We start from the raw sequence: 14,740 nt of genomic DNA, 5'->3' as shown, positions 1-14,740 counted from the left end.
ACAAAAAAATTGCATGTTTACCATGATTTATTAAAAAAACATCATTTTTATCCACCCTTGTTCTTGTCTGGTTGGCATGCTCGGAACAAGAGAGATTGTTTTCTATATCATCCAGTTGCCGGAAGATCGCATAATTAAAAGTGGAGCACACACGCAGTGGTGTTATTTTTTTGTGACTGACTGTAGTTACACTACCGCTGGCACAAAAGGTTGATCGATTTTACTTCACTTTTGGTTGTGAAGATGAGGATGAGTGATGACATGATGAAATTGATTAAGGGATGCTCACCAAGAACACCCATACCAGGATTCAAACCTGGGGATACCTGGCTTCATAGCACGTTGTGCTAACAATGCCACCACAGAGATCGGCTGTTAGCACAAAAGATTTTTAGCTTTTACTCTAACTATAAGAAAAGAAGCCCGAGTATTCCACCACAATAAAAAGCATTGCTTCTATATCCTCTTACGGAAACAAAATGCCTTGTGGTACACTTATTATTATTTATTGAACCTAGTTTGCCCTCAAAATACATCTGACATAAATCCTAAAATTAAGAAACGTACAATCGACTCCATTAATATACATAAAGACAACAATACCAACAATAGTTTTGATTTCTCTTTTATAATGCATGCAAAAGTCCAAACCGCAATAAAATCAAATGCAACTGGAGCAGATTTAATTTCCATGAACACGTTAAAATTTATTGCTAACCATATTTCTTCCGCAATCGCAGATATTTTTAACACATCCCTGTATATTTGGAATCTCGCTCACATACGCCCTCTGGCTAAAATCATGAACCCAGTAAACACTGAAGTTTATTGACCAAACAGTATTCTTCGCACTCTGCCTAACGTGTTTGAACACATTATGCAAGAACAAATGAACAAATTTTTAACTATGTACAATCTGAGAAATTGTTAAACAGCTTCCAGTCTGGTTTTGCCAATATATTTCGCAAACAATTAGCTCGTGTAATTAATTTGTAAAGTCTCAAGTAGACATGGTTAAGTGGAAGAAAAGGCTTGTGTCTCAACTTCGCCATCCAAAATAACAAAATAAATAAATGTTCTTTACCATAGTTTATTTGTACTCACTTGTACTGACCAAAATTAGCCTGCCTAATGTTTTTTCTCTCTGAAACAACGATAGTTCAAGATATGTGAAACGATACTTTCACACAGGTACATATTGTTTACAATGGTCTGATTGTCATTAACACCCCCTTCCTTCATATAAGGTTGCCCTACAGCCACACACAGACAGAAATTTCCACCTGAGATCATCCACTCAGGAAAACAACAAATCTGGGCTTCTTGCATGGCAAACTAATGCCTTATTGACTGGGCCACCATTTACTTTAATTATTAATTCTAATAGATATAAAGTACAAATGTTTTAGTGGAAGAAAAGGCTCTTGTCATAACCCTGGCACTGTAAATAAGGAAATTAATGAAAGAAAAATAATATCAGATCTGTATCTTTGGAACTGTTAGGCAAATTCCAGGAACATTATCAAAAAATACAATTCTTTGAGCTATCCATCATTAAACAATACAATAAATTATCTGAGAATATGAAATATTCAGTGTTCCTGCATCAAAAGTATCAAGATAACAGGAAAATTATCTTATATGTTCAAGAGTCAACAGGTTAGAAAATTGGCAATCTGACGGATAGGCACAGATCATAAATTATAGTTGCATTTCGCAATAAGTTTTAAATAATGCTTTAGACTCTGTAGTAGGTGCTTCTGAGTTTATCTACTTCATCAAGTCTGACAACAGAAACAAAAATTACAATCTCAAAAAGATACAGCACTGCATATCATAGTATTAACAAGAAGTTTATCACAAAAACTTGCTTTAATGCATACAGTCACTTCCAGAACGAATGATAGGAGATGAAAAAAATAGCATAAGTGCCACAATGTAAAGTCTTTGCCACTCGTGACATTACAAGGAATGTACATAGCTAGTTGGATGTAATGCTAGGTGCCAATAAATGGCTCTCAAGACAGCGCCCCAAGTGGAAAATGTTGGCGGGGGGGGGGGGATGCTCCTATGGTTTAACATGGTTACAATTAATCAACTGGGGGATGTGAAAATCTTGCCAGCTGGAAGGATACCATCCTCCCCTCAATTCAGGCACTGTCTCAGTATGTCAAGATATGCCAGCACTAAACAAGATCAAATTACGCTGTAACAGTTCAGATTGTTTTATGATTTTGTTCAAATTCTCCTAGCAGGAAGACTAATTATCGTAGAATTTCGGCAATCATTGTCACACAAAATTTGAACCTTCTTTAAAGTAATAAGCACTGTTTGGATTTTGAAAAAAAGTTATGTATGTTGGAAAAAAACAACTTAAAAATTACCATAAGCAAGCATCTGCGCTTCCCATGGACAATTTATTTTCCGTTGACAAGTGACTAAGTATTGTAGACTAGTGGGAATTAATGTAGAAGTAAATCAGAACCTTAGTAGAATGCACTTAGGGACTTTATTTTAATGCTAAGAGAACCAAACCTGGCCTGTATTAACCACGAAAGCATATATCAAAGAAAATATTGTTAACAGAAGTACATCAAAATTGAACCATGTAATAATTGCATTTGTAGCATGATGAAATTGTAATAACATAAAAGCAACTTGGGCCAATTATGATTAGCCAAACTATAAAGCACTGGATAATTTCTTGATAATGCACATGCTCATTCTGCATGCTTCTCATCCACACTATGACTTTATACACACATGTATGACACATACTCTACTTGCAGAACAAATTTTCTGCCCTGAACATGAATATCAGGGGCCATTCACCCACTGTACCCCTCTCGAGAATTACGTCAAATTTTCTTTTAATCGACAGATTTCAAGTTGTTCCAGCTTTAGGAAAGCACAAATAACGGAGATATTTGACCTCAAAGAATGGCCCACGTAAGTTAAAACCTACAATTTCAGAGTATTTTCACCGATTTTTGTTAGTAAAAACTGTTTGTATGCACACTAAAATAGCAAAAGAACACGTCTAAAATAACTATCCATTCCAAACCTAACTACGTAAAATTATAGCTGCTGTTGTGGAAAGTAGTTTTGGGTGCTTTATTCACTTGCACGAAGCCTTCGGGCTGTTATGCTACACGGTAAAGTAACATGCTAAAGTAACAGACGATCTTTACTTCACAAGAACACATTTCCGAGAGCTAAGATCAACTGAAAACATAATTTTCATAAATCATGCAAAATATTTCACATTCTCCAAGGGGTACTGAATATCATAGGGAGTGGTCACTGATCCTCTCCTGTATACAAATTGAGAATGACAAACTTTTGGGCCAGGTTCCGATACCATGAAACACGTATATTTTCTACATGGTTCAAATTCCAAAGTTTTCCAAGAAAACGCACTGAACAAGTTTTGGTATGACTTATTGCACTTTTGTGCATCCATATTTTTCTAATCCCGCTTCCATATGCTTATGTGAGTAGGTTAGGGAGGTAAAGCTTGGTGATCTTACTATTGTAATCATGCTCCTAATGCTTGCAACATTATGAGAAGGTTGCCTTAGTTACGTTTCACTGATTTAGCTCTGTATGAATGCTTCAGACAAAGGCAACTTACAAGAGCCATGACCTGCACACCTTGCTCTTTACAATATAATCTCTGCCTTGCAAAAGAATACTTTTTGTGTCTTTAATGCACAAAACAATTACTCCAAACTTGACTCAACAATCATCTCCAGCTTTCTAACCTACTGTACAACTTGCAAACAACACACAATCAGAACAGTGGCTAAACTTTTCAACGAAAGCATTTAGGAATGTAATGCCCTTTCCAACACTATGTCATGTGGTGTAGTAACAGTAACAGGCTGTATGCAAGACAACAGTAAGCAAATGGTTGCTAGCAAACAAATATGCATGCAGGAGTACACGGAAGGAAAAAATCAGAAAATTATCACTGTGCCTCTGAAGTACGTTATGTGTTAACAAGACAGAAATCAAACCATATAAAAATAAAAAAAATGTGTGTGCACCATGATTAGTTCGGAAGTAAGCAATCAGAACTTCTGTCCACATGCTTGCAGTTCTAGTGTTTCTAAATAAAAAAAATAAAAAAAAACTGTGGCCAGAAGATTTTTAAAAATATGGACCCTTGCTTTGTACTACAATAAAATCAGTGCAGGTGATAGGGTTTCCATTCATCCTGCAAAACCTAATTCCCCGACATTTCCAGGTTCAAGTAATTGTTTTAAGTGCATTCAAATTCATTCAGCCATGCTCCCAATAAATGGACAAAAATAAAATGGAAGAACATTTTTTGCAAAATACTATCTCAATACAAAAATTGGATGAAAAATTAAATGCAATTTCTATTATTCTCTCACCTTGGCAAGCAAAAAGAAATAAAACAGTGGGAACTCCTAGGTATGCAATACACAATCTATCTTTTTTTTTCGCTTCTTGATATGAATACCGACCACACGTTGCAAGCGTGGGGTATAACAAAAAACAAAATTGCAGCCAACACGATTTCTTTTGTTAACGAAGATGCATAATGAATAAGAAATTAAGTACTTTCAGCTTACTTGTTCAGTAAAATTTATTTATATATAAATCATACACAAGAGAGAGAAATAATTATTTAAAGGAAAAAGTAAGTTATTACACCAGAGAAATTGCTGTAGCTATTTTATTACATTCGGCTCTGAAAACAAACCAAAGAATCAGTAAACATTGTCGTGCTTTTTCATTGGGGCGAGACCAAAACTTTAACTAAAGCCATTAGTCATCATTCTTGCAGTTCTTTCACTATGACTCGTCTCTAAAACCGTAACAACTGCTCCATGTTCGACGTGTTTTCGTCCATGAATATTTAAAAGTCACGCCTTCTAAATATTTACATGAATATTTACAAATGCTAACTTTGGCGCAACCATTGATTTCTTCTGCACTTCATTCATTGTTTAATGAATTCAGTTTTACGTAAACGATAAAAGTGTACACAGATGTGCGGTGACCAAAGGCATGCCATGCCCACTGACCCTCTACCAAATAAGAACATTTGCGGTGACAATCGTAGGAAACTTACCTTAAACTGCCCAATCTCGTTCGGTAATCCAGTTTTACTTATTTACAGCACTTCCTCTTCCAAACAACAAACACTTCACCACAACAATGGTCACACCAACATGTTTCTACTGACGGTCCTTCACCGCTTCTTAGGTTCAGAAGCAAGAACAAGCAAAAGCAGACTCATTCAGTGAGTCAATCCTCAACGTGTGTGCGCCCCCTACGTACGAGATCGTGAACAGTGTTGCCAAACATGCAGAGCAAAATAGTTCGACCGTACCTAAAATTCAGCTAATAGCCCCATTCAGGAAGCTAGAATTTGCAAAGCTCCTCATTGTTTTTACGTACATTCTGTCGAGTGTAAAGAATTAGCATTTGTAAATACATATGTTATATCCTGCTTATCTTTACGAATAGTTGTGCCACTATCGAAATATTCGAAAACGATTACAAAGCTTCCAGGCCACTACTATGGTATAATTACATTATTTTTTACTTCCAGTAACATAAAAAACTGTACAGAAATGGGATATTATACGTACATTACAAGTATTATTAATTTATTATACTTATGAATATTTTACAGATTTCAGTAGGGTTACATATTTCAGCAATTTTTTTCTACATGTTTATGTGCATATTTCGCGTATTTTGGCTACATAAAAATCCTGGTCCTATTTATGAGAGTGCGTGCACAATGAGTGAACTTCAATAATCTTATATAAATACTGGTGCTGTAGAAACGCTTTACCACTGGTTAATAATAGTGAGCTTGTATGACTCATTCCTCTCCTTACTAAAACACTACCTATCATTCAGTTACTTAGTGGTAAAAATTCTGGAAATGCGTAGTATAAAAATAATTCGTATTCGTGTTTTTTTGTGTTTTAAAATCGCAACGATGATGATGAGTGACAATTAGATGAAACTGATGAAGGAAAACTCACAAATAAACACCCAAGCCAAGGCCGGGTCTTGAACCCATGCATGAATTTCGTGACAAGATAGAAAGCCGACTACTAAACGCGCTCAGCCACCGAGGCGGCAACACAGAATCATGTGTGATTATTAGAGCCCGGATTTTTATGTAATATCAAAGTACAAAATATGTACATAAATATATATTATCAAGGGATATGTAGCTAAATAAGTGGTATCAAAGAATATGTACTAATAATAATAGAGTATCAAAGAATATGTACTAATAATAATAGAGTATCCAAGCAATTTCAAGAATTCGGTAGATATTTATTTTATTTAAAGGCATTCAACATAATATTAAGGACATGAGTTTTTCAAATTAAAATTTGTATCAAATTTATAAACTCAAGAAAGCGCAGCAACGTGTACATATTTAAGAAATTTTGCACTGCATTGAGGCAAAGAGAGCTCTTTGTAACTTTCGAAACAAATTGAAAAAAAAAGTCTACAGAAAGAACAATCGAATGAAACTACATAGCAACTTTTGTACAAGGGAACATATTGTGTAAATCGCTACGTACAGGGAAGTAGCTTTGAAGTAGTATATATTTTCTGTTAAATATATGAGGACTGTCTACAGTAAAAAGAGCTTAGTTTTGATCCAATGCTCCTTTCAGCATTTCGCTCTTTTTGAGAAGCAGAGCGCGAAATGTCAGATCTGGTATGGAAATTGTTAAGTTGGCAACAATGATCTTAAAACACGCATTCGCCTCGCGCACAGATGGCGTTGAATGCCAGGGGCTCTAAGAAAAACTCACAAACCAAAATACCGCATATGGCACCAGCCGTCACTTTTAGACATAATAGCATGCCAATACTTATATGTTGACTATGAAGATTTAAATTATTAATTGGTGTTAAAATAGATCCAGGAATGAATCAGTGTCATCTCGTAAGCTCTCTAAAATTATCGCAAAACATATTATTGACAAATGAGCTACAACTACGAAATGAAGTAGGCGCGAATTTCCATGTGAAAATATAAATAATATTAACGATTAACAAGAAATGGAAAAAGAAAAACTAATAGTAAGTCTGCTATTTGATTGAGTTGGAGTTTTAAGTCCACTTTATGCAAAGTAAGGCTAATTGGGACTGGACCTACAGTTTAAAGTGGGATCCGAACCACTATGTCTCTCCACGGGGTATCGAACCCGGGACCCCTTGATTACAAGGCGACGACGTTACCACTGCGCCATCGGGGAGGCCTAAGTCTGCTATTGAATAATCACAAATTCTATATTTTAAAAAATAGACTCAGATAAGCTAATCGGGACTGAATCTACTGTTTAAAATAGGAACTGTGTAATGTGCCTCCATGAAAACGATCCTGAGCCGCGTCTTAATTAATAAATAAACGCGAAAAGAATTGTGAAAAAGCGTAAAATAATGGATTGCAAGAAATAAGTACGAGAACAATAATCCCTAAACAAAAATCGAGTTGTGAATACGAACGGAATAACAAGTAAAGGAAAATCTTCCAAGTGATAAGCGTGAAAGTGATAAGAACGAAGCTGGAGATCAGGAGGGGAAATATATACTCGTAAGAGCAGGGGAGGCACCAAAGGAGGGACCAGAATGGGCCATGGCTTTACTTGTCAAAATGTAATGGGGAAATTTAGCAAGTAATATTAAATTAAATTTTATGACGAACGTACTACCTGAGATGATTCGAATCCAGGATCTCTGATTACGATGTATCATTGCTTAGATTTGAAGCAAGACTCGAAGTGTTGAAGTTGAACCTAAACTTATTAAACGATATGAAGAAGAAAACCGATTTGAACTTGATCGTTCGATTCCATAGGCGTGCGCACGGGGTCTGGCAAGGGGGGCAGTTGCTCCCTAATGCTACCAATTAGAAATTAGTAAAGATGAATGTTACCGACGTTATAAAACAATATAATTTATTTATTTATTTATTCCTCGTTTTGGATGGCAAAGTTAAGGCACAAGCCATTTCTTCCATTAACCATCTCTATTTTACATTTTATAAATTGATTCTTATAGCTAACTGTTTGTGAAATATATAAGATACCAAATAATGAAATATATAAAAACTAAGAACATTAAGATACCAAAAAAATAAAAATAAAAGAAAAACACGCAAAAAAAACATAAAAAATAAAAACAGAAAAATACATACACACTAAGAAAAGTTAAAAAACAAATACACTTAAAACATAAACACACACACACAACAAACATACTCAAATTACAGATCAAGTCGGTGGGTGTTGGTCCTACAAGTTTACACGAAGGTTTAATTTTATTTCCCTGTTTTCAGTACTGGTAAGTTGACTCCAGAAGATGATTTCTTAATTTTGATTTGAATTGGCCGAGAGAAGAAGAGTTTCTTATGTCATTGGGGAGGTCGTTCCACGCTCTGGTAGCAGTCACCGTTAAGGAATTTCCATAAAACGTTGTCTTGTGGAAAGGGATGGCCAGCAGAGAGTTGTCTCTCGAACGGGTGGCAAAGGTATGTGCTGCACTTATGGGTTGAAATCGAGAGAGTAGGTAGGAGGGTTTGTAGAGTGCTGTAAGAGCGTGGAAGCGGCGGCGATTGGAAAGATCGAACCAGCCTAGCTCCTTGAAAGCCGGGGTAAGGTGGTCAAAATATTTGATATTACTATTAAAGAAAATAAAATATTTCCATGTCAATAGGAGTTCCAGCCAATTACGTAGGGGTACATTATTTAATATGTAATTGGACTTTACTCTTTAACATATTTCTTCTTGCTAACATTCCAGAAAATGTATTGTTATTAGCACTCCCTCATACTTAGGTGGTTGAACGATTCTGATACTACACCAAATGCGACACAAACTTTTTTTCTAAATTTGTGCAGATCAGTGGCAATGATTAGGAGGCAAGGGGGCAGTTACCTATCCACTTTTTGCCCTCACAACATTGCCTCTTGGAGCTAAACTACTAAGAAAGTAAACTTTCCTTGTCCCTGAGTTTTGGCATCCAATCACCGACGCTGAAGTTACTTTATGTTTTCCCTGTGACAAGTTGATCGTGTGATAGCGTGTTCTCTAAGATGGCGCAATATCAGATACCTGCTTAAACAGTTTAACCTTTTGAGTCCCAAGTATCTCGATCGAGATACCCTGTGTCAGGTCGTAGTTTATACGTTATAACTTTTCTATTTCTGGCTAGAATTTCGATTCATTTTTATATATTGTTCCTAACACATGTATTTAACAGAAATGTTTCTTGCACCTTTTTTTTCTTCATGAAAATGGAGGTGAAAAGGCGGGAAAAGGGACTTCTCTTTTGCGTCTCTTTTCAAGGGAAAAGATAAATTTCAAACATTTCAACAATTTTTTAAAATAATTTTTGGGGGTTTTCTCCCTTCCCCCTCCATATATACGCCAAATTTGCACAAATTTTGCATTTTGTGCATTTTGACATTTTTTTCGGGGGAGCGGGGGGAAACACCATTTTTTTTTTTAAGAAAAGTATTTTTGAGGGAATTTCCCCCCTTTCTCCCTCCATATGTGCGCTGAATGTGCATAAATTATATATCGTCTGAATCTGTGATTCATTCTGCGTACAACGATATATGTTTCATATCTCTAGGGCATTTAGTTTCTGAGCTATAGTCATTTCAAGGTACCGCTGCATTTTGAAGCTTGAATCAGTGGCGTGCCCACCATTCCTTTTGGGGGCACAACTCAAGTTACATTGGTCATACGACAATGATGCAAATATTTTTCTCTTTATTACATGCCAGCGATAATTTCTATGTGCATTTTGAACTTTTCATATCCTTTTTTTCGGGGGCAGGGGGGACGAAACCCCATTTTTTTTAAAAAAAAGTATTTTCAGGGGATTTCCTCCCTTTCCCCCTCCATATATACGCCGAATGTGCATAAATTATATATCGTCTGAATCTGTGATTCATTCTGCGTACAACGGTATATAGTTCATATCTCCAGGGCAAATAGTCTCTGAGCTAAAGTCATTTCAAGGTATACCTCTGCATTCAATCATCTCTCTAGGGCAATTAGTCTCCGATCTACACTCATGTAATTGAAACTCTGCATTTTGCTCAAAATCGGCTCGGACACCAAGGGGGTTACATGTGAAAATGGCCTTGGGACTCAAAAGGTTAAATTATCTGTTGTCGAAAACTTTATTGCACAGGTTTGTGTCAGTGACAGAGTGGAAGTGCTTAAAACTCTTGTACCAACTCAAGGAAGACTAACATTGTAGGATAGGATACTTTCGTAAGACTGTTGGAGTTTAATCTACAGTTGGATGAACAGTGTTCACGTTATCCAAAATTTGTAAATATGTGTGTAAAAATATATGCCTTTAATTTGCAAGCATGTGTGTAGAGAAAGTTTTAGTTTCAAAAGAGCCGAGAATTTTCTTTAGATTCGGCTTTCGTTTACTTGGTAGCAGGAGTGCCCACAGAGGGGATTCATGACACGCCTGGGTCCTGGGATTTTTTTTGGGGGGGGGGGACAAGAATTTTTATACCAATTCATCAGAGACGTCTCGTGAACGAATTCGGTGAATGCTGCGCATGCGTCAATTGTGGGAAAAAGGACAGCTTGCTCTGCGACGACATTCATGAGCATTTCTACATTCTAATTTCTTCATATATGAGAAGTATTTATTTTACACGAGAGCGCTGAACTAAACTTATATTACATTTCTTGGATCTGAAGTGACGCATGCATCAATTGTGGGAAAATAATTATTACTTTATTTCACTTCAGATGCAAGAAATGTAATATAAGCTTAGTTGAGCGCTCTTGTGTAAAATAAATACTTCTCCTATATGAAGAAATTAGAATGTAGAAATGCTCATGAATGTCGTCGCAGAGCAAGCTGTCCCGCATGCACCCCATTCGTTCACGAAACGCCTCTGCGCAATTCTATATAAAGCAAAAGTAAAACACGCAAAAATATTTGGGCACATTGAGGCCGCAGCGCAGAATCCTGGCTGCTCAACGGCAGACGATTGGTTGATTGATTGATTTGCTTTATTTTACTTCGCTCCTTGTCCCACTTTTGACTAATTTGTGAAGATGGGGCTGAGTGATGATTTGATGAATAGGGCCATCAGGAACCCCTGGCGCTGTAGCGGGATGTGCTAACCAGGGGGGCGGCTCGGGAGGCAAACTATTGAGGTACCCGTATGTATGCACATATTGATAAAAAGTGCATATGAAGGCAGGGTGGACGGTGGAGCATAATTTGGTGAGCATATGTAAATACCTGGAGGGTGGAGGATAAGAGAGTAGCTAATTAAGGACGCTCGTCCACTTTTATGTACGCTATAATAACCCAAGGCCCAGGCCTATCTCCCGACTGCCAATCTCCCTCCCACAAGCCTACCTAGAGGTGTGGAGATCTTCAACCGGTAATGGGTTGACGTGGACATAGGCTCCGACTCCATGGGGCTCGGGGGGTCTCGAGCCCCACCAATGTTAATGATGTGGGTGCAGAGCCCCTCAAATAATTTTGCTTAAGAGGATCTAATGTATTATTTTGCTTCTCTTGTAAAGTTTACTCTGAATTGTGCAACATGAACTTAACTTTAAATACACATTTGAAATGTTCTACACCATCAACTTTGGGGGGGGGGGGGCTATGAACGGAGACAGCAAAAGACATGACTTATTACTATATACCAAGTACCTATATAATTATGAGTATTGTTAATATTTTTACTAAAATGAGTTTCAAAATAACGAGGTGATATGACAATTATACCAACATGTTGTTTAGTGAGTTCTGAACAATTTGAGGTCGTAAACACGACTTTCAGGCAATATTGATATGTACGATATTTAGTTATCCTCGAAATCTCTTCCTCTAGTCCAAAGAATAAGGGGAAAATAATTCTAAAAGTGAGTTTATTTAACACTGGCTTGCAGTAAAGTACGCAAGGAAAGCTTATGAAAAGTCTGTATTGCGAAAGCAGGAACGGCTTAGATCAAAGGCATTATTGCTAAATCACGGCGTGCTATGTGTTTATTTATTATTGCAAAATTAAATTTAAAAAGTAAAATATTGTAGCAAGAACAAAAAAGTAAAACTATTTGCCTGCGATTTGTGTTAGCATTTATGTAAATAATTAAATAAAACTGTTAAATATTGTAAATATTCGCTATTTTTATGGGTACGTCAACACTAAGGTTCTTTGCACCCGTGACATGTCCTTTCTTTACAAGTCTGTTGCAGACATTAAAACACACCCATGCCCTCGCCGGGACTCGAACCCGAGACCTCCGGATCAAAGCGAGTTGAGACGACTACCCAACACGCTCGGCTACCGAGGCCGGCATAAAACTGTTATGTTGGCCTCTTAATGTAAATACAAAGCCTACTTTTAAATAAAAATGTTAATTGTTATCTAAAAAACAAATGAGCAGACACACGTTTTTCATGTTACATTTCATTTGCATGAGGAATATAATACCTGCTTAAAAACTGCTATACGAAGACGTAAGTTTTATTTTTAAAAAAGGGAGGGAGTGAGTCATTCATTCATTTATTTCAGTGATCAGAGGCCCCCCCAATAATTTTGACAAATCGGCGCCCCTGGACGTGGGATCAGCACGTCGAACCCTCAGCCGTTAGAGGAGAATTCCCAGACCGGGTTACGCTCTCACTCGTAGCTCCTCAATTGCCTCACGATGGAGGGTTGCCTCCGGTCGTATGGGGGTTATTCCTGAGTAAACAAAAAAATAATCGATTAGGAATTCGATTATAGATGGCAGGGAAAGAACTTCCGGTTTGGGCAATTTCCAATGTAAACAAGTGGAATACAGATCGTCACCGAGCTTATTTTCTTATAAAAGATCGGATTCAAAATGGATCACTTGACATTTTTGAGTGATATAAAGAAAAAAGGTACCTAGAAAAGATTGGCAATTTCCTTGATGGATGAAAATTTACGGAAACATAGTAGTCTTTTTCAAAACAATGTTGATCTTCTACCAACAGTTTCGTGTTAAGACTTCTGCAGATTGATATAAAGCTTACATACATTATAAACATTGAAATACTTCAATTTTACAACAGTAAAATGTGTAACTTTCGACATTGTGTAATCAAACACAGCCCCTTTAATTTTAGATTAATTTTATCATATGGCTTAGAGAGAGCGTAGTCAGTATTTTTTGTAAGGGGTAAAGGCCAGTAATAAAAGTAGAATAGTAGAAATAATAATAATAATCACAACTGTTATAATTGATATACAATAAATAATTACTAAACTAATGAAATAAACAAATTTTATTCGAAATTTATTATTACTATTTATTTATTAATGCTATTCGAGTGCATATCCAGCACAACAGTTTGTAACGAACCTGAGCGTTTAAGGTTTTATATTTGTAATAAGTTAAGATTTTTAAAATGTTTGTTACTTCAAATAATGTGCAATTTGTCAGACAACTATAGTTAGATTGATACAGTTGTGATTGGAACTTGTATATATGTTTATAAATACGTCATAATCTGTTCGTGTTGACGTCACTTTCTCATCTCAGCAGAGGAAGTGAACCCACCTGAATGTTTCTCACCTGACGACAGACTGAGTTTGGAAAACAGGCGAAGGTGAAGAATCAATAAGAACTTGGAAACGGGGAGAATTCAAGAATAGATTTTCGGTTTTCGAGTTTTCTTCTTGCCGATAAGTTGAAAGTAAGCAATTAATTATGTACTTTGACTTTCGCTATATGTGAGTGAATTGCCCAACGTTAGTATTGAATGTTCTAGTGTTTTATTGGTAAGTGATTATGAAATATAAGCGATTATAAAACTGCGTTTAACTTTGAAAACACTGTTGTGTTTCTTTTCTACCCAGCAAGCCCTGATGATTTGCAAAGATTCTCATGTTCCCGACTAAAGGAGTAGCGGACTAACTTTCTGACGACGGGTGTACAACTGGAGGACGTTGCAAGTTACAATACTGAAATGCACAGTTATTGTATTTTATTATTAACTTTTGCAAGTGTCGTTCAAGAAAAGACTTTATTTTACTAATAAAGTTTACACTGATTACATTAAATTATAAAATTATATTTTTTTGGAATTCTGGATGATTATAAACAGTTTCAATTTTTAAATATAATCAACATACGTGCGTTAGACAATTATGATTTTCGAAACACGTAAAATATTTTCATTTGAATTACTCCGGTGATGTAGTGTCGACTGTAGAGCCTATTCCCTCGTGTTTGTGTCCAATCTTTTCGCTTCACTGCCTGATTCACTGATTTTTCCGTATCGGATCTGTCTGAAAACTATGTGTAGATACCCGAGAAAAAATATTTGTTTCCAACCTTGTGTTGTAACCAAAAGCCCCACAATGATTGTCGCCTTTTCTTAAGACACTGCCTTTACACCTTTGAAGTCCAAGCTATTCTATTGAAAACCGGAAGTGAAGTTCCCGCCCGCGCCAAGGAAGCACAGAAATTTAAACATCCGGCGAATAGCACCCATACACAGGCCGAGAACCCGAAGACTGAACCCAGGCGGACTCGAACCCATGTCGTCCAGTAGTCGGATGCCTTAGACCTCACGGCCACGAAGGACATTATGTACGCTATAGCATTCGCAATGGGTTTTTCACTAAGGGATGTTTTACGTGGTGGGGAGGAACACAGAAAAATACGCTATACGCCACGGCTGCTGTCACAATCC

The 14,740-nt window shown here is 36.7% G+C and overlaps 1 protein-coding gene across 1 annotated transcript in view; it reads right to left on the bottom strand.

Annotated features, from left to right (window-relative positions):
• Positions 1 to 5,284, bottom strand: part of LOC145981531 (uncharacterized) — a 230,463-nt gene extending 225,179 nt beyond the window's left edge. Inside the window, exon 1 of the mRNA XM_083114833.1 lies at positions 5,105 to 5,284. The gene's annotated coding sequence lies outside the window, so the exon portion shown is untranslated. The remainder of the gene's footprint in view (positions 1 to 5,104) is intronic.
• Positions 5,285 to 14,740: the final 9,456 nt, after the last annotated feature.

Source organism: Lepisma saccharinum, chromosome 29, assembly GCF_977018435.1.
Source record: "Lepisma saccharinum chromosome 29, izLepSacc3.1, whole genome shotgun sequence".
NCBI classification, from domain to species: Eukaryota; Metazoa; Arthropoda; class Insecta; order Zygentoma; family Lepismatidae; genus Lepisma; species Lepisma saccharinum.
The sequence above is the reverse complement of the archived record's forward strand: the minus strand, read 5'-3'. Positions and strand labels throughout refer to the sequence as shown.